The 20,029-nt window shown below is 40.1% G+C and overlaps 1 long non-coding RNA gene across 1 annotated transcript; it reads right to left on the reverse strand.

Annotated features, from left to right (window-relative positions):
* Positions 1-278: 278 nt before the first annotated feature.
* LOC127017338 (uncharacterized) lies at positions 279-19,185 on the reverse strand. Its single transcript, XR_007766569.1, has 3 exons — positions 19,122-19,185; positions 10,623-10,685; positions 279-967 (listed from the first exon to the last, which is right to left on the reverse strand). It is a non-coding gene; the product is annotated as an uncharacterized LOC127017338 (long non-coding RNA).
* Between the last annotated feature and the right edge of the window lie 844 nt (positions 19,186-20,029).

A 20,029-nucleotide genomic window follows, 5' to 3' on the forward strand; every position in this document is an offset into this window, starting at 1 on the left:
AGCTGTGTGGTACAACCTGACACAGGTGTGCAGTATCATTACAGAAACAAGATGAGAAACACAGGATTCTTGCACCGATATCTCTGTGACAGGGCATTTTCCAGAATTCCTGTGCTGACAAGTGTTTGATGATACAGAAGGTTACATAAATAGGCAGGTAGACCAAGCTAGATAAGAAGAGATGTGACATATACTGACAAACACATTTCGGGGTACAAGTCTTACAGCACAGTCAGCAGAAAGCCCAAGGCAAAATGGTGGTTTATTAAGGTAAATCACATAGCATGGAGCAAAGCTAAGCAAGGTTATCAATCCTTTTCATCTCATAAAAAATAAAAAAAGACTGCTGCATACAGTTTAAAGAAAGGTCAGACTAGTACGAACCTTAGCCACGGAATTCTCACTAAAACTGCTGCTTTTACAAAAGGCTCTTCTCTTTCCTACTGGCAAGCAACAAAGCATCTGTCTGCGTTCAAAAGTCCTCAAACTGAAAGCACAGTAACAGATTCAAAACCACAACTATGCCATAAAGCTATAAATCAAAAAGCTGCAGTATAATTTGGCTAAGAGTGAGGTTTTTTTCTTGACTATAATCAAAGCTCTTTAGGTCCGTGCCCTTTATGATTTACCAATAAACAGTGAGATATATTTGCAGCTGCATGTCAATCTCAATCCAAGGGAAGTAAAGGACCTTTACTTGCAGTAAACTGTATTATGGAATTTGCTATGTTATCTCTAATTGAACCCAGGATAGCACAGGATTGCTGTAGCAGAAAGTCTTCCAGGGATTCACAGCTGCTGCGTGCAACTCCTTAGCTTAACATCACTGAACATCATTGTCTTCAGCCACCAGCCTGGCGATCTTTTAAGGCAGCAGGATGCTGGCAAGGCCTTAGCACTCAGAGTATCTGTAGCACTCCAGGAAACGTAGGTATTGCCAGTCTTCTTTTACGGTTCTTATCATCCCCTTTAGAAAAGAGTTAAAAGTTGACAATAACCATGTGTATGCAGTTAGCCTAGTGTACATCCGCTTGATATAGAGCATTTACTGAAATCTCTTCATAAAGCAAATCTAATCTAACAGTAGGTCATTAAAGTGTGCTAAGATCTCATTCAGTCTGAAAATTCAAGATCTGAAAACTGATTTCCCATTACAGAAGTTGTATTAACAAACTGTGTTTATAAATTAATTCTAATCTGGATTTTCTGCTCCCAATCTACTCTGAGAACATTAACCTTCCCAGCTAAATTCTACTGTTTACAGCTAGGATATTGCACTTAATTCACAGCAAGTCCTTTGCAAAATTAATAGTTAGTTTTTGCAAGACGGAATATAGTTTATAAATACACTTCATCATCAAAAGCATTAAATATTTTAAAAATTCTACCATTCAAATGGTTGAAGAAATATACTTGAGCAGCTGCCTATAGAAACATCCCTTATTGAGAAGTATTTTTGAATGCACCAGTGAAAATGTGTTTAGACTGAATTCAATCTATATGAAAAATCATGGTATGTATACAGCCCTTTTAATAAGCTCATCATGTGTCCACTGAGGAAGGCTGTACTACGTACATATATGCTGGTTCACTTGGATGAAAGCCAGATTTTCGAAGAAATCAGCTGCCATGTAGAGATCATAGCAGGTTGACATATTTTGCAAGAGAGCACAGCACACAAAGTACTCCCTGTGCTCCTCCTAAAGAGAGGAGCTTCTTGGAAAAATCTAGCCCTGAGGGAAGGGAAGGGATGGAGGGTTTGAGCCTTTTTCCTTATGCTCTGAAAATGTAATGTAATTGCACAGGGATAGGCTACACACAAAAAAAATATTTCTTTTTATTAGTCCTATTAGTATATATGATAGCTTTCTGTAAAAGAGATAGTCATCTCTAAGCATAAATATGTGTATATGTATATTGAGTTGTTTATGTAAACACATTATTTCTGCATGCTTTTCAATTAAAGTTTTAGTTATGATTTATAATGCTTAGTTATAAACTCAATTTATTTATTTACCAAAGTAAACACAGCATAGAAAGTAACAGTTATATATTGCTAGGCTAGATAGTCAAGGAGAAGGTTTGCATTCCGGAAAACATAATAAAGAACTAAATTCAGTACTCCATACACAACTGCCTCAAGGTTAAGAAGAGGACAGGAGCAGCTGGACTAATTAGTACTAAGGTTATGGATCAGCATAGGAGGGGGCTACCTAGAGAATCAGGTTGGTATCACTGGGCTAGGTTTGTTACTTGGAAGAAGGCTCAGACCAAAGTGTGAACAGGGATCAGGAAAGCAAGGGCTAAAGACCTAAGACGATGATCGATGCTAGCAATGACAAATGAGAAAAAAAGCTATCTTTGTATAGGAATTTGGAGTATGTTTAATCTAGACTCATTGCTGCAGCTGGACATCTTCCAGAGAACAATATTCCAAAATGTAACTCTCATCCCAGTTCCAACCTGAGTAAGAGATATAGCTTTCTTCCATCTCATACATTTATGGTGAAAGCACGAGTTAATGACTTATAATTTAAATGGGAAGTGCGAGTCATATGGCCAGGGATCTATTCAGTGTTGAGGGGGAAAAAATCTTTAGCACTAGATCTTTAAAAGAGTTTCTAGCATGGGAAGACAAATAACAGCCCAATGGTTACGGCTTAGACTGTAGTTAGGGAATGCTCAAGAAAGGAGAGCATATGAAGCTGAAGTGGGCATTAGATCACTAAAGACAAGCAAGACCACAGGTAAAAGGATGATAAAAATGTATTAATAAGGTCAGAAAGTATACCAGACATACGACTTACACCTGCCCCATTTTAGCCCTGTAGGTCTTAAAAAATCCAGCATGCATTTCACCCTCTCCCAAATCCTGCAAACTGGACTGTATCTTCCTCTCCTGTCCATAGCACTCACTTCAGCCCTACGAGCCCTTCAAGATTCAGCACTACCTGCAGTTCTGCAGATGTTCCCAAAATGAGAGTTGAAGGAAGCCAGGCTAAATGAGCTGTCACTCCAGTGAAGACAAGTACTAACTAGCCCTACAACTACACTTAGAGTTAGCTTTCAGGAAAGTAGAGAAGCAGGAGTGAGATGAATGCTGCAGGTTGAGAGCCTTCAGGGTGACGTGAGGACTGTGGGACAGAGGTGTAAACATGCTGCCACTGGCTGTAAGGTACGTCAAGTCCCACTGCATTGCTGAAAGATGGGATTTAGATTAAGGATAGAGATTGAAAAAGGAGAGCATATGCAGCTGAGTGACAGATCTTGACATGCTCACACAGCTAAAATAAGAGCTTGAAGAAACAGGAAGAAATGTAATGTCACTCCTTCTAAAGCAGGTATGAGACTCATAGGTACAGCTTAGGCTGTGACTGGTCAGGAAAAGAGAAAGTCTAGAGGTGAAACTAGTCATGGATCGTGAACGATTTAAAATGAAGATGCATGGAAGAAACTGTAAAGGAGTTACTACTCCTGCTAAAGCAGGTACAGAGCCTCTGGCAACAATCCAGAGGAGAGGTTAGGTTGGTTGAAAGTTGGGAATGGATAGCTGGAAAGCTGAAATTGGTGGTGACTCTTTAAAACCTCACAGGGATAAAATGAGGGCTGGAGGAAGCAGAGGGAATTAAGCTACCACTCTTTTTAAGACGGATACCAGTTTATGCTAGGGATAAGACTGGATTTAGAGTAGGATTAAATCTTGGGAAATAAGAGCCCACAGAGGGCTGATATTGCTCCTCGAGTGCTAAGCAAGGTGTAGGGCCAGTTTGGTTAGCATTTATCCAACAGCATAGGCTCTGCCTTCCCAAAGATCAGCTAGACTGGAAAGGTCTAAAGGCCTGGCAGAAACATCTGCCATAAAAGACTGAAACTTTAGACTCAAGTAATGCTGTACACAAGTATCACAAAAGAATATCAGTGCTTCAAAAAGCAAGTAATCATCAATAGCCTTCAATAAAGTGCTCTTGCTTTTACCATTTAACAGACATCTTAATACATCTTAAGTAGTGTAAATGGTAGAAAAAACATTGGCTTCAGATTTCAAGAACTACCTCTCTATAATTTGTAAGCATCTCTTGAAAGGCAGACTTTGTGAAGTTGAAATAGTTACAGCCTTGTGCTCAGAAGGAAGAAGGGCAAGTTTTGCCTTAGAAGGGAGAAAAAACTCCATCCTCTCCCACAACAGCTTTGAACCATTTTTCCTTTTAGGCAGAGGACACTGCCAAAAGACGGCTGGCATTAAGATCTGCAGATGGTTATACAATACATGAGAATTGCCTGTAATCTTAGGATTCTGTGAACTCATGAGGATGACTGATGAATGCTTTTGTTCAGGTGGAGACTGAAGAGTAAGTTAGCTTTAATTTGGCTAAAATCAGGTTAGTGGTTATGGTTACATCCCTCATGATTTAGTAAAGTTAACAGTAAGAAAACATACTATAAAGACCCAGCTGTTCTCTGAAAATGCACTATAGACCTTTTTTTGTGCTTCCTAATGAGAAAAAAAAAAAACAAATCACAGCATTTGTAGCACCTTACATCTCAGCAAGAAAATTTCTATTATTATTAGTGGGAAAAAATAGGAGTTAAAGAGTCTCCTTAAAAAGTGCACATTAAGAAGTCTTTCAGAATCCATTAGACTTCCACATACAGAAGCAGATACACAGACGACAATTCCCATTCTAAAGTTTCACTCTTTTATCTGACCCTACATGAGGATACTACAGTATTATGATGTTTTAGTCTTTTCTCTTGGCATTTACAGTTCTTCTGATGATCTACCCACCTTCTCCTCCCCCAAGCCTCTAAGTACCAGTGCTCACATTGGTTTATAATCGTCTACTGGAGTGTAGTTATATGTATCTCACTGTTTTTCATTTCATAACAGTTTCTTTCATACTTCCAATGCTCTTAGACTTGCAGTACTTTCTCTGCATTGTTTTGTGTTGCCCTGCACACTCTCTGTTCTTACTGATTTTATTCAGAGTTGATGCCCAGCATCTTTCAGAACATAATCTTATTTTATAGCCATAGGCTCTAATACTTCCTTAGGGCTGGTCTGGTTATTGCTGTGTTCCTTGGTTGAGATACAGTGCTCAAAAAGTCAATGATGTGGCACCACTGAGTCTCTCCTGCACTAGCTGTAATCATTAGCTAGGATGGATGTAGCTGTGACAATAACTGAAGAAGCAGCTTGTCACCCCCTTCATCCCGTGATACAGAACATCTGCGGAATCTGCTGAACTGGACGCTAATGGGAATTAGCCCTTCAGCACCTCCTGAAGGAGATTACAAGTCTTACAGTTTAACTATACTTCCAATTATCTTAGCTGTGCCCAAAGCAGAACTGTTTTACCCCAGATAGCCCAGCTTCTTGAGTTCAGGTCACCCTGAGTTTAGGAACCTCTCCCACTTTTGCAAATACAACCTTTTTCAAAACAGCTAAAGTACCATTTTTCCTAACCTCTATTCATTAAGCTGGTTTGGACTGCGCTGGGGGATATCAGAGATGGCTTTCAAAGAATAAATTCCAATGTTAAGGGAAGGATTGTGCAGACTTGAGATGGAGAAGCACATTTTTGGGAACAAGAACTACATTGCATAATCTTGCTATCAAGTATTCTTTCAGGTAAGTCTGCATCATCCGGCTGGGAAAAGAGAGGTCTGTGCACTATTCAAAGAAAGTGAGATATATTGGCATTGTTATGCTCACAACATAAGTAAACTATTTTATGACTGTCCACAGGCAAGCATAAAATGCATGAGTAAGCCTGGAAATCTTAGAAAATGCGATCAATGAAAGACAAAATTCTGTCTCTAAATTCAACTCTGTAAAAGCCACCCATTTCCTCAGGCCGCATAAAGATATTACGAACAATATAAAGAATGCTAGAAACTATAAAAAAGGGAGGAAAAAGATATTTGAAACTGCTTTGTGTGCAACCATGCACCCTTATTAAAAATTTTTTTTCCATGACATAAACAAATACTATCACACTTAAGGTCTTCCATTTAAAACAAACAAACAAACAAACAAAAAACTGCAAACTGCACAATATCTATTATGTTGCCGTAGATCTACAAGATATACCAAAAAGCCACAAATTCCACAAGCAAATTAAAGTTTAAGTTAACAGGGAGAGCTGAGAGGAACAGTAAGCATGATGTACACTGAACTGAATTCTCACTAGTATTCGCTAAAGTAAAACAAGGTGCATTGGAAGAGGCCTACCTGTTATCTTTTACTTCTTCCCCTGACAAAAATAACGAAGGTGTTACTCTGTGCACTTATGGAATTATAAAGAATTGGTCTGGCTGGTGTTTTAGAATATTTAATCCCTTCACATCAGCAAAGGGATTCATCGGCAAAGAAAGCAGGCAGCAGAATGAATGCTGTAATCTTTTCCTTTAAAAACGCAGTTGGCACAGAAATTGTCCATTTTACTCAGGAGGATGCAATTACATTTCAGCTTTCATGTAAAGCTGGCTTCGTGAAATTGAAAAGCCTGTGTATGAACAGAAACATAACAGCAGGGAAAAGACAAAGACTATAGCTGGCTATGGATCATTTCTCCTTCTCCACATGGTTTGAGGGAAAAATAGCTGGATGCACTGGGTGAAGCCAATGTGCAGTAAGCAAGCTCATATCAGCCCTGCTGACCTAATGGCAACAAGGAGCCTAGGACTGAAGAGTTCAGACTCCTGGGGAAAGCAGATAATCAACCCCTCATGTCTTTAAGTAAAGATTTTATGAGCTGTACAAGAGAAAAAAACCACCACAAAAAAACAACATCAAGAAAGATAGAGAAATGGAAAGTCATCTTAGGTCTCAAGGGAGGAAGAAGAATCTTGCTAGTCAACCCAAATCCAGCAGCTGGGACTAGAATAGAGAAGCCCCACTCACCCCTTACTCTGCCAAAGCCTTTGAGAGACTGCAACACAAATTGCCAGGAATGCTTTAAATGAATACGTTTCTGTAAGGAAATGCCAATCTGTTTGTTTGGTTTAGGAATGTTAATAAGAAAAATAAACTTTCTGAGAGAGCGGGGAGGAAAAAAAATTAAAAGGTAGGTCTTCCTTCCTTCCTCTCAGCTGGATATAGCAAAACTAGCTGTGAGGAAACTCACGTAGAGTGCTCTCTTCCCAAGATGTGTTCCAACTGCCAAAGTCTTTGGCTAAATGAAGACAGTCGTATTTTAATTAGCAAAAACAAAAAAAACCCAAAACACTCTGAAAAAAGCATGTTTTCTGCCCACAGTGGAACAGAAGTTATCATTAAATTCCTCAAAATTTCAAAAAATTGGAAAGACATTTCTCATCCAACTCTGCTTGTACCGTAATGAATAGAAGGAAAGTTTGGATTCAGATACAAACTATAAATACAACTTTAAGGTCAGAAACTGTCAGTTTAAGAAGTTACACTCCGATTATGTAAGGCTACAAATTAACATTTATTAAGCAATGTTAGTTCCCAACGTGAGAAGCAGCAAACCGAGTCAGAAGACTCTGTTTCTACATTCACATAAATACAGCTTATATTGTGAGACATAACTGAATGCATATCTTGACCTGCTAATTATTGAGGTCTTTACCGTGCGGTTTTAGATACTTTGATCAAATGTTAAAGAACTCCTGTGACAGACAGATGTGCACTTGGAAAAAACATGGTGCTCACATTTTATCAAAATTTCTCCTTGTTTTATGAGTATCAAGCTGTTGGACAGAAGAAAAAGTTCAAAGATCCTTTTAATGAATATCTTAAAAATGTCTAGTTGCTAGCAATAATGAGATTAAATTCCCGCACCCTTGATATTTGCCATGTCTGCCAAGAAAAAGCAAAGTTATTACCAATAACCTCTTTGTTAAGTAAAGGAGCAAAATTTAAGTCACCTTTGACAGTTTAGTGAGGAGAACTACCAATAAAAAAATCGTATCACACACTCCTTACTTTGCTCACATTTGTACTGTGATAAAGTATACACTGAAAAGTAGGCATATCTGTCTGGTTTAATAATTTTGTATTTTTCAAGGAAAAGCAAAAGGAAAGTGTGATAAGTTAAGAATGTCCACTGCGTGATTCAGAAGGAGGAACTGTAAAGGTTTCATCTCCTAATCCTTTGGTTCAACGCAACAGTGCAGTACTGAAGTGAATCCTCTAATTATCCGTGCTTATTGTATACCAGGACAGTTCAAAGTTGATGTGAATGAAATAAATTTGTTTCTGAGGGAAGTGAAATATGCTCCAGCTACCCACTAAATGCTCTCCAGCCCCAGTGGGAGTTTGAAACCATGACTTGTTCTTTGGTCAGCTTTGAACTGCATTTACAAATGGAAACCTATGGTCCAGAGGAGTAGATGAGATCCACCTTGACCTAAAATCCCCAGACCACACACAGACAAACAGATCTCAGAACCAACTGCTGCAATCTACTGACATGTTCCTATTGCACCATATAACGTCAAATACAGACACCCATACAGGATACTTTGCTTTTACCCAGTTTTATGAGTAAAGATTGTTATATAGTGTAAAGATAGTCACCATAGTCTTCATGATGAATTTGGTGGGAATTGCACTGGATGTTAAATGGTGTGAGATGGGCTGCTTTTGAAACAATTAAGACAAGCTTTTATGTTTTGTCTAAGCTTAATATATATTCAACAGCAACTGCAAAGGTATGCTTGTTTACTCAAGAAAAAATATTTTAAATCAAAATAAATTTTTGCTAAACTAAACCATTTCTAAGACATCAAGACAAAATGCTTTTGCATGATTTGCATTAAAGACAAAAATGCACTGCTCACTTGAATTTCTTCCTTATGCAGTTAGATAGCCTTCTATTGCACAGAAAACTGCATTTTCTTTACTGTTTGTTGAGTTGATTATATTTTGTCCCACTTTTCTATGTAATCATACTCATCTTCTATTTAAAGAAGCCAGAAAATCTAACAAGCTTTTCCACAGTCAAAAGACCATTCTTTTTCTTTAGAAAAGCTTATAAAAACTCCTATTTCTTTTAGCATTTGCTCACAGGTCATGCTTACAAAACATTGTTTTCTAAGACTTTTTTTTGTTTCTCTTTTCTGGACACTCTTCAGCTTGTCTATATCTGAAATTGCAGTATCCAAAACTTGCATTAGATGAAGCCTCAGCAATTTCAAATCAGGATAATTATGTCCCTTGTCTTCCATGTAATATTCCTGATCATAAACTGCAGAATCACATTTGCCTCTTTTTGCAATAGCTTCACATTGTGGACTCACTCTGTTTGTTTTTCCTTATGACCCTAAGTTTGTTTTCCAAGTCCTGCTCTAGTCAGGTACTCTAAACAGCACAAGCATAGGGTGGATAATGCATTCTTCACCTTCCACTTTCTAATATGGGGGAAAGGGGCCATCTACTTTCACACATAATCCATGGGGACAGGCACACGCCTCAACAAAATTCAAAATAGCTGAGTTAAGGACCAAGGAGCTTGCTGGAGTCAGCCCACCCCAAGTACCACTGCAGAGACAGCCCAGGGGAATGCTGGGACCAGCACAATAATTTACATTTTCCCCATTTCCTGCAGACTGAAAGGTGGACCCCATCACCCACCTGGAATACCGTTTAGAATCCTCTCCCAAAGACAGACACCCTTCCAGGAGGTTAAAATCAAAAGACAAAGTAGACAAAACGACAGGACCTCATTATAACAGCATCTCACTTAGACCACATTGCAAAGAGGCAAGACCAGGAGTCAATTCTTTGCAGAAAAGATTTTTGCCCACAAGTTCTGGCTCACAGAACAACTTAACAACCAACCCACTTGCAGACCCTGTGCCCTCTGCCTTGCTAAAGCAACCTTAAACCTTCTGGCTGAAAAGATATTACTCTGTTGAAAAGAACTGAAAATTCACAGTGCCTAAAGAAGAATGAACATGGCTCTTAAAGCTAACAGTAGCTGACATAGGATGGGGAACATTTCTGTGACAGTTTCAATATTTATCAAGAAATGTACGGAACAATGAATCTCAATTTCCTATGTAGTGGTCTACTGTGGATTTTTCTTCCTGGAGTAAATAATAGCAAGAGAAAACCCTTCTCACACAGCAAACTAGGTGCTTCCCACCTTTTGTTTCTCAGCAAACAACCCAAATGTTTTCCAGACACTGATCATTTGTAAGAGTTTATTTTTAACATAAACTCTGGTATAATATGAAAGTTCAACTGCTACCAATTGCCAGTCTTCCCTAGATTTAGGCAACAATATATTTTGGGAGTATGACTCAAGAAAGCATTCACATGAGCAAGTAAAGCAGGTGGCGAGGACTTACCACATAGCATCAGCTTCATCAGAACATTCTCAGAGAAGGAAAAATAGCTCTAAACTGTTTGGGGAGATGATCAGAGGGTGGAAGAAAAACTGTTCTAAGGTATAGGATGTAATTATTACAACCAATAAAGCAAACTGCAGAGTCTATTGCCTCAGCATCACAAAGAGATATATAAAAAGAAAAAACACTACTCTTCTGACCAAAGTGTTTATCACTGTGTTGCCAGTAAGTCTCGAAGAAACTCATTAACATATGGGGCCTCACTCATAAGTTTAAGTTATGCCTGTGCCAAAGAAACAGCTTACCTGGTTTTCCCTCAAAAGTATCTCATACAGCAACACAGCTCATTTATTCACCTGATGTTTCAGCTGCAACAGAAGAAAGAAGTTGTTTGTTAGTCTGTTGGGAAGGGAGATGTCCAAGCTACCCATAAAACTCTTGCTGTCTTCCGCAGATTTATGCCAAGCACTGGGTCCTGTGATTGCACAGGAACAGAGGGCCAGCAGCAATTGCACTGAGGTACCGCACGTTACACTGCGTCCAAAATGTCATGTTCAGCTGGGATTCCTTAATCTCCTTCTTCAAGTGAATTAAACAAAAGAGAAGAGGAAATTGAACAATGTTATTTCTGTCATTTCTTTGCTTAGTAACAAGGCTTTGACCAAGTTAGCTGTTATAAAAGCTGGGTAGTTTCAGGATCAAGTTTTTCATCTTTAGCCAGAGATTTGAGAAAACATCCTACCTTCTTTACTCAAACAAGCAGTCTAGGAGCATTACCGTAGGCAGTCCTGATTCAGCGTGATACTTGGGAAGCATCTAACTTTAGGAACGTGGATTGTCCCATTTAATTAAAACCAGAAGTATTCTGGTGCTTGAAGCAATGTACATGTATGTCCTTCAACTCTGATTTGAATTCACACTTGTGGGAAAAGGGATTACACACCCAAACTCTGCCTTAAGCCCAGAACAGCGATGGACATGACACATGCTCCAGAGGTATTACAAAAAGAGTCAAGCCAAGAAAACTTCCAAAAAGAAGAAAACTGGATGTATAAGACAGAACCTTTCCTAAAAATCAGCATAATGTCACATCAAAGTGAAAAGAGGTTTTTAAGTCCCTGCACTTACACACACACTGTCAGTTTATGGGCCACACACACTTTGAAAACGTTCATTGAATACCCAGGAGAACAGAAAAGTTTAACAAAATACTGTCCCCTACTAGAGATGGTTGCAATTTAATAACCCACATGCTTAAGTTATACACACAGGGAGAGCAGTAGTATGTTCCCCATCCTGACCAAGAGACTGTTGCACGTTTAGGAGTCAGTGATCCACCTAACAGTTAACGGGAGCATGCCCAGGCCGGTGCCGGGCAGCACGATGCTGCATGTACAGCATGTACTTCAGGCTGTGCGATGCTCACAGCTCCTCGGCCACAGGACAGGCTCAGCCAGCTCACCGCAGCAGAGGAGACCTGGGCAGCTCCCGCTTGGCACTGGCAACTGCGCCACCCGCTTGGCCCTGCCTGTATCTGGCAGTGCAGCAACAAGTTCTCATGTGAGCGTCCTTTAGGAATAGAGTTGTTTCCTTGTAAAGAAATCCTATAACAGCTCGGATGACCAAAAGGGAGAGCTTCTCTCCACGGACAGGAGCTGCTCTGCTCTGCTCTGCGCGCCATAGGAAAATCCATCCAGACTCCACCCATTGCGGCACAAAGGGATGTAAGACTTACTATCTATATCCCTCTTCTTATTCTGTCTTATTAAAGTGGTTATCTTATTAAGCCATTTATTATTGCTCATTTCTTACTGAGATCCAGAAAGAGCCCTGCACCATCTCACTCCCTCCTCACTCCGGTGCAGAACACCTCCCTTTCTGAAACACCCATACACACCAATTTCTGCCTTCAGTGTTGTCAGAGCCGTGGCCAACATCATTACCCTTAGAAGAGTTAAGAGTGGTTCTCAAGAAGGTAAGATGTTTGCTTGTATTAAATACTATCTATATTGTGGCCAAAAGCCATGTCACTGTTCTGCTCTAAATTGCTTTTTTATTATGAAAGAAGAATATTGAGTAACCTTTTCAAGAAACCAGTCGATTACCCCTGACCTCCAACATAAGGGCCTGATCCCAATGGTCCAACACGCCTGTTGGGACAACATACTTGCAAAAACATTACTGCTGTGTTCACATTTTCTCCAAAATTTAGTTAGCATATAAAAATAATAGGTACAAGTGTTACATAGGTATTTACTGCCAGAACCCAAATTCATAACTTCCTCTCCCCTTCTTTTTCCAGATTTTCGCTTTTTAGTATGTCTAATAAAATACAGAAAGCAGGCAGCAAATGCATGTCAAAAAAATGAAGAACTCCAATGAGACTGAAAATAAATCATCATGAATTTTTCCTGTTTAAAATAAAGTGACAGGAACAACTTGAGCAAGAAAATGCTGCTCTTCAACAGACCTGAAGAGGAATGGATCAACACTCGCCCTCTCTATCCCTGTACGTTCTTTACCAGAGATGACATCAGTCCACATCTGCTCATGAGTGTATTAGCTAGAGACCATGGATCCGAAGCAGAACATGCCAAATGAGGCCACCTGGACATTTCAGATTCTTGTAATACAAAAGTTGAACTTTCTGTTCAAGTGAATCCTCAAAAACACACTAATAGTAATTCATTTATTCTATTATTTCAGTTACTGTTTCTACACTTCCTACTTCAAGAATACCTAGCAGAAAGCATATTCTTGATGCAATTAATCAACTATTTTTAACCAATACTGCCTTCTGGATGGACTCTAGCTTATCTGATTATATGTTAACCAGAACTAAAGATAGATCTAAAAAGAATAAAACTTTTCATCCATCCACAAGGGGATCTGTGGATTTATTTTACTTGCAAGCAGATCCCATCTGATCTATCACTTAATTAAAAATGTTTTCTAGATCTAACTACCTTTCAAAGAATGCCACAACTTCAGAAACACTAGTGATATCTATAATTTACAAAGCATTAAATTACCAGAAATAAAAAAAGGTTTTCTTTTGGGTGTTTGGGGTTTTTTTCTTCTTGTTTGGTTGAAGGTTCTGTAACCTTTTAAGGTTCAAAGATAAGGGACTACATCCTCCTCACTGAAAGCTACTTTCTTAGCATTCTCTTACAAATTCATCAAGCTATAAGCCATAAAACCACAAAACATTTTTATTCCTTCTTTTGGTTAGGAAATAGTAACATGTAGCTGTAAGCAGCTGAGTAGAAATACATTAGCAGAGCTTTCCTGCAGTCCACATTATGATTGAGCTCTTACATATTTACTCATATGAACTGTACCACTGAGTGAGACAATCAATAAGAGTTAATTATATAAAGGTTCTACTAGAGAGTATGATACCAATTTTCACTAATTTTTGTCGCAGATGACTCTGTTTCTTGAAGTAGGAAAAAAAATGCTTTAGAGGTAATAACAATTACGTTATTCAGTGGCTTTAAGGTTTGCTAAGCCTGCTTCAGGTTTTATATACAGTCCTGAATATTAGCTAGACTCTTATCATATTTTTTTTTTCTGGACAAGCTACTTCGTTCAGTGACATTTATCAATCATCATTCCACCTTGCAGAAAATGGGCTCTATTTTTTACACATTTACAAATACTCAAATGATATAAAGATTTTTTTTTTGTTACTTATTCACTGTAGATGTATGAAGTTTGACTGTAGATGCATAAAGTACAGGACCAACTCCTATCTTGTTATCGTCTGGCTCCCATTAGCATGTTAATATAAATAACAAACTTCATGGGTATATCTGGAATAAGTAAGACACCCCATTTTCAGGAGATTCTTTTCTGATATCAAGCTTTCATCTTTCTTAAGGATTTGGATGCTTCAGCACATGAGGGGAGGATACTAGGAACAGAGCCTCAGAAAAGAACAGTGTGGTGGTTGTCCAGATTAATGTAGGAACACTCTTTTCAGCATATTCCCTTTTTCTAAACAATAGTCCACCAAGCAATGTAAAGATCAACACTTTTGCTCTTTATCCGAGAACAACTCTAACTATTAGAGAGCAAGATGGTGTTGTGCCTCCAACCTAGCTACAGTTACAGCACAGTTTAGGGAACACACCTTAGCAGCAAAAGAAAGACATCACAGGCGATGATTTGGTTATTGGGCCATCCTTTACCTGCAAGGTAAAACTAAAGTGTTCATTTGATTGTTTATGTCTGGGATATCAATTTCCTTCTTTCACACCATGCCTTCATGTGTATTTGCAAGATCAAAACTTCAGTAATAAAAGCAGCCGCAACTACCAGGCAAACATTAAGGGAAAGTGTCATAAACAATACCCCATAGAACAGGAAAAAAAACACCAGGCCTTACAAGTCAGAAAAGATGGCTTCATACTCAGCGTGCTGACTCCACCAACTTTCATTGGACTCTCTTCAACATTCAGGTCCAGGGTCAAATTCTGATTTACAGTTGCATAGATATATGCAGAACTTCAGTTAGAAAGGAGCTCGGTGTAGCATGCTAGCTATGGTTCCACTTCTTAGCAGGAAGGTCCTTCGACGGTTCTTTGTATGTTTATTCACAAGATCAGAGAGCTGGCATTAAGGGATGGAAAGCTAGACAACTGCAGCATCCAAAAGGGAGATAAAAACCACTGACTGTGGAGACAGGACTTTAAATCCATGTGAGCAGTCAATAACAAAAACCACAGACCACAGACTTGGGAATTCAACATTTCTCCTCAAGTTCAATTCACTCTCAAGACTGAATTATTTAGTAAACTTTTTTTTCCCCAGTAGTGCTTACAAAAGCTGTCAAGGAAGAGATTGTCAAATTACAATTAAAGTCAAATCAGAAGAGAAGATGCATTTTCCTCCCTCTTTCTCTAGTTTTGAGGAAGCTTTCTTAAGACAGATGAAAATAGCAGATGACAAGCTACAGCACCCAGAGTCCTCTCTATTAACAACATGAGGGGTATGAAGATCAAGAAAAAAAAAGGTTATCTGCTATAAAGACGTCATGAAAGTGATCCATCATCCGAAATAGCTTGTATTCATGTTACACTGTTTACAGTCTTCTGGGCAGTATCTTCTACTTTGAGCTTGCATCTCTTTCTCTTCCCTAGGCAGTAAAGCTTTGTCCAATGGCAACATGGGAAAAAAACAACCAACCAAAAACCCCCCAAAAATCCCACTGATGGGCTACAGTAGACTTAAAGTAGGTGTCTTTTTCTCATAACCTTCATTCAAACAACTCATTCATTATCTACACCCCTTCAACTCACTTCAGAAGATGTAGCTGAGCCCCAGTTGTATCAGGACATTGGCTGTCAGATGTATATTCCTAATCCTTTAATACAGCACGGCTTCTAGTGATGCTTGATGGTACCTAAGAGATCTGACATACTTTTTTTCTGCTCAATGCAGGATAGACGTTTTGCTGTTCCTTCAGGACCTGCTGTGAGAAAGCAACCTGCCTACCATCATTCAGAAAACTCCGTAATGACATTTTACTAATTCTGACATAGAAACAGCTTACAGGCCTCCTGCAGAGGGAAGAACAAAGCTTTGTACTATCCAGTGTCTAACACTGTTTTTATGCATTATGTTTTAAAAATCTGAACAGATGTCAATAAATGACATGTGATTCCACATAAAATGCCTTAAGATTTTATAAATACCATAATGAAAATACACCACCATCCCTTCATCACAGTATTTGATACTGATCTCAGTCTTTAAATGTCTCCATATTATCAGCTGTACCCAAGAACAGCTATCGAAGTTTTATAAGAGATTCTCAAAATGATGATATCACCTTCCCTTTAGTTAACACTAACCTGTTTCCATAGGACCTCTAGCAGTCAATAATGAGTAAAAAGCCCAAATGGGGGCATATCTGTTTTCTAACTACCCTCCCCTTAAAAGCATTCCTAAAACCTTCTGTGAAGAATAACTACTGCATCTCAAGAATGAAGCTGCCCAGAAAAGCACCATCTCACAAAAACTCAGTAGTAGTTACCAACGTTCCTATTTCTTTTATGTTCACCTAAGCATCTTCCACTTTTCAGTAGCATAAAAAGATATATCCATTAAGAACAGAAGGTAAGGAGTACATGCGTATATGAGGGAGAGCGAAGCAGAAAGTCTGACACAGCCAGTAACAGAAAGATTTGATAGATGTATCAATCTTTGATCCTACAATGGCATTTCCCTTCTCCAGCCTGGACTTCAGGTGACTGCCTTTAGCGCAATGGCATCCTTTAACCACAGCAATGTCCTCCTTGATCTCTGCCTTTTCGTCCTACTCTTTAATCACAGAGTTCACTCACTTTGACTTTTGGGAAAAAAAACGAAAAAACACCTTGTTTGTCATATTGTATTTAGTAAGTTTGCTGCTCTACATGTTTCCTTGATTTCCTGAAATATGCATGGCCTCTTTCTTTCCTTTTGTTAAAGAAAGAAGTATGAACGTGATGAGCTATATCCACCTATTTGTGGCCAAATGTCATTCAAACAATTATAAATACTTGATACAAATACTTGATAAGTTCTGGTTGCAGCATAGCCATAATAAAAATTCTGATGCAAGTTGCCTTACTTTCTTCCAGAAAGGCATTTGTTTCATGAATGCCTTAGCTTTGAAGATTATTTCATTGCCAAGCAACCCTTGTGTTATTGCCAGAACACTGGGGAAAAGGTTTATTTCAAGAAAAGAAAGAAGAACGTGTCAATTGATGATGACAGAACTGTTGTAGGTCAAACAGTTAAACTTATTCTGACTCGTGTAGCAGGCTTGGGGATTTTTTTTCTAATTTCTGAGTACATTGTATTGTGTAAGGGCAGCTCTGAGCTAAACAGAAAAAGCTAGACTTACGGCCAGTACAAGTTGTAACTCTCAAGATAAGGTTAACAGGAGTGTCCCACTGCATCATGCAATGCCCTTCTAGGACCAAAGTTAATTAGTACAGCATTCACTAGGGATCTCAAACATAACACAGTCCCCTGAATGGGCAAAATCTGCAGCTCACACAAGAGTAAACTCACCACAACTAGGGGTGCGTGTAAGAACAGAAACATGCAATCGATGACAACAAAATGGCAGATAAAATCCAGTTTTCACAACCAACCACAGGAAGGAAAAGTTGCATTTGCTTTGAGACACAGCAGATTACATCTACTGCTGTTATCTCGAGAAAGAGACATGGGCATTTGCTTACGCAGTGCACTTAGTACCTGCTCAGAGCTTTTGAGAATAGATGCCTTTGTTTACCAGCAGTGATGTCCAAACAATTTTGTGGTCTTTCCTCCACCAGACTGAAAAACTTCCAGCCCTCACCATCTGCATTACAAACATCTCAGCACCTTCAAATGGCTGCTATTTAAAAAATGAAGCAAGGTATTTTAGTTATAGGAGAAAGATAAAGAAACTACCACTTCATCACCAGGCAGTCCAGAGTTCTCTCTGCGGCAAGCTAGAATCCCAGGCTAGCGATAGGCTTGTGGTCCCACAGGATAAAAACCACACTCCAGTAAATGCATTAATATCACTTTGCAGTTGATATATTTGTCTATCCTGGACAGAGTACAAGCTATAGAACAGCACAGCCATCTAGGTCAGGGTCAAACTACCAAAATATAGCCAAATAATCCGCCTAAATGTGTGACAATGCACAAATTGTACAGTAATTCAAAATCTGGTCACACATGATCGCTGCCCTACTTGGACTGTACTTCACTGATGTCTCTGTCAGTGGTCTTTGATAGCCCCTCTGTCTTTCTTCCTCTTTATTACATATCACCAGCATTGGCCAGGACTTGATTTTGTGTTACAGATTAAAAAGTTTCTACCTTTAGAGAGCTTACGTACATATGAGTAATTCACTAGCCGTCTTGAAGCTGTTTTTCCCAAAAAGGGATTCTGGTATCTCTGGTTCTACCAAGTTCTTTAAATTTTAACCCTTCTCCACTGAAGTAGGAAGAGCAGCAGTACTGCTAAAGCCTGGTCCTTAGTTTCAGAGGAGCTGTGATTGACAGTGCCTCTTCAGAATTGTCTCTCTTCCCCTCCTCCCTGCATGCTTGGAGAAACACGCCAATCACATTGGTATTTCCAGCACCAAGATAAATATTTGTGCAACATTTATTGAGAGTAGTAGGAAGTTTCCCCATGCTTAGATGTGAAAACATATACTTATGTCATAAAAATCTCTGGGCTTCAAAAATATGACCTCAACAACTATAACAGCTACATACCATTTTATTATCTATTATTAATTTCTAATAACAACAAGCCAGTGTGAACGAGTTGCCTGTTTACTGATGGAATTATACCTGGCTTATAAAATCATGTTTTACAGACATAATTTTTCTATTAAAAGTGAGGAAAAACAAGTAATGCCTTTGAGACATAAGCAATGCTGCCAAAGGACTACGAAACAACAAGTTATACTAGTAAACAACTTTTGTTGTTAACATCCACTCCGTTCGCAGAATACATCTTATTTCAACAATATACTTTTTACCTTAAAAAAGACAAAAGCTTCTACTAGAAGTTGTTGCTGTCTACGCTATTTCTAGAACCATTATCACCAGTCTTTTAAACAGTTGCCTGAACATCCACACCAGTCTGAACTTTCCAAGCTCATCATGGCCTCTGATATTTGCTTAAACTATTGTAAGAGGGAGAGGAAAAAAAATTAAGTTAAACGGAGCAGCCAGTTCTCAGCTTTTCCCCTCATGACACCTACCAGCCTCCCTGCCTACAAATCCAGAAAGCGAAGCAGCACCTTACAAATCTCCTACTTGTGAGGATAAACATGCCTAATGGCAGACGGCTTCTCAGCCTCCACCTCCTCCAGCGACGGCTCTCCCGCCTTCCCCTCAGGCTATGGCCGGTTCTCAGGTGCCCGAGCTTTCTCATCGGTGCGTTAACTCTCTCTAACCCATCGCCCAGGCCAAAACATGAACCCGCTGAAGAACGCCATTCTGCCCAGAGTAAATTTCTAACGTTTTCCCCTCTGCTAGGTTCCTGAGAGTGAGGACACGCATTATTTATAGAGAGTAATTTCAAGACAATTAGCTGAGTGAATGGAATAATTTCTGAATAGGAGTAGGCAGTGAGACACAAAAAACATACGGTATTTAACAAACCGTTTGCTAACATTAAACGCGGACCAGCAAAGAGAAGGTTTGGGCCTGGCCGGTGACAGAGGGTGGGAGGACGAGGAGCTGCCCATCAGGACCTGCGTTCAGCACCGTCCTTCACCAGACCCTACGCCGCTTCCGAAGTTTTCATCCGCGCCTGCTTTCAGACGCGGCCGAGGATCTCGGCTGGAGGGGTGCCGCTCGGCCCCCCCCCCCGGGCAGGACGCGGGCCGGGGTCCGGGGGCAGCCCTGCCCCGGGGGGCGGAGAGGGGCGCGGCGGCCAGCCCGCTCGGGCGGAGGCACGGCCGGCCCCCCGCCCGCTCCCGCCGCGGGGGAGAGCTGCGCCAGCGCGGCTGGGCGGTCGCGGCGCCGGCCCTCCCGCCCTCGCATTCAACTGGTGGGACACCCCCCCCCCCCCTCCTCCGCCCCCGGCAGCGGCGCGGCGCGCAGGAGGCGGCGGGACGAAGCCGGCAGCGGGGGCGGGGGGGAGCGGCGGGCGGCCCGGCCCGGCCCGGCCCGGCCCGGCGGGGCGGGCGCCGCTGGCTGAGGA

This window comes from Gymnogyps californianus, chromosome 5 (assembly GCF_018139145.2).
Source record: "Gymnogyps californianus isolate 813 chromosome 5, ASM1813914v2, whole genome shotgun sequence".
In the NCBI taxonomy this organism is placed as follows: domain Eukaryota; kingdom Metazoa; phylum Chordata; class Aves; order Accipitriformes; family Cathartidae; genus Gymnogyps; species Gymnogyps californianus.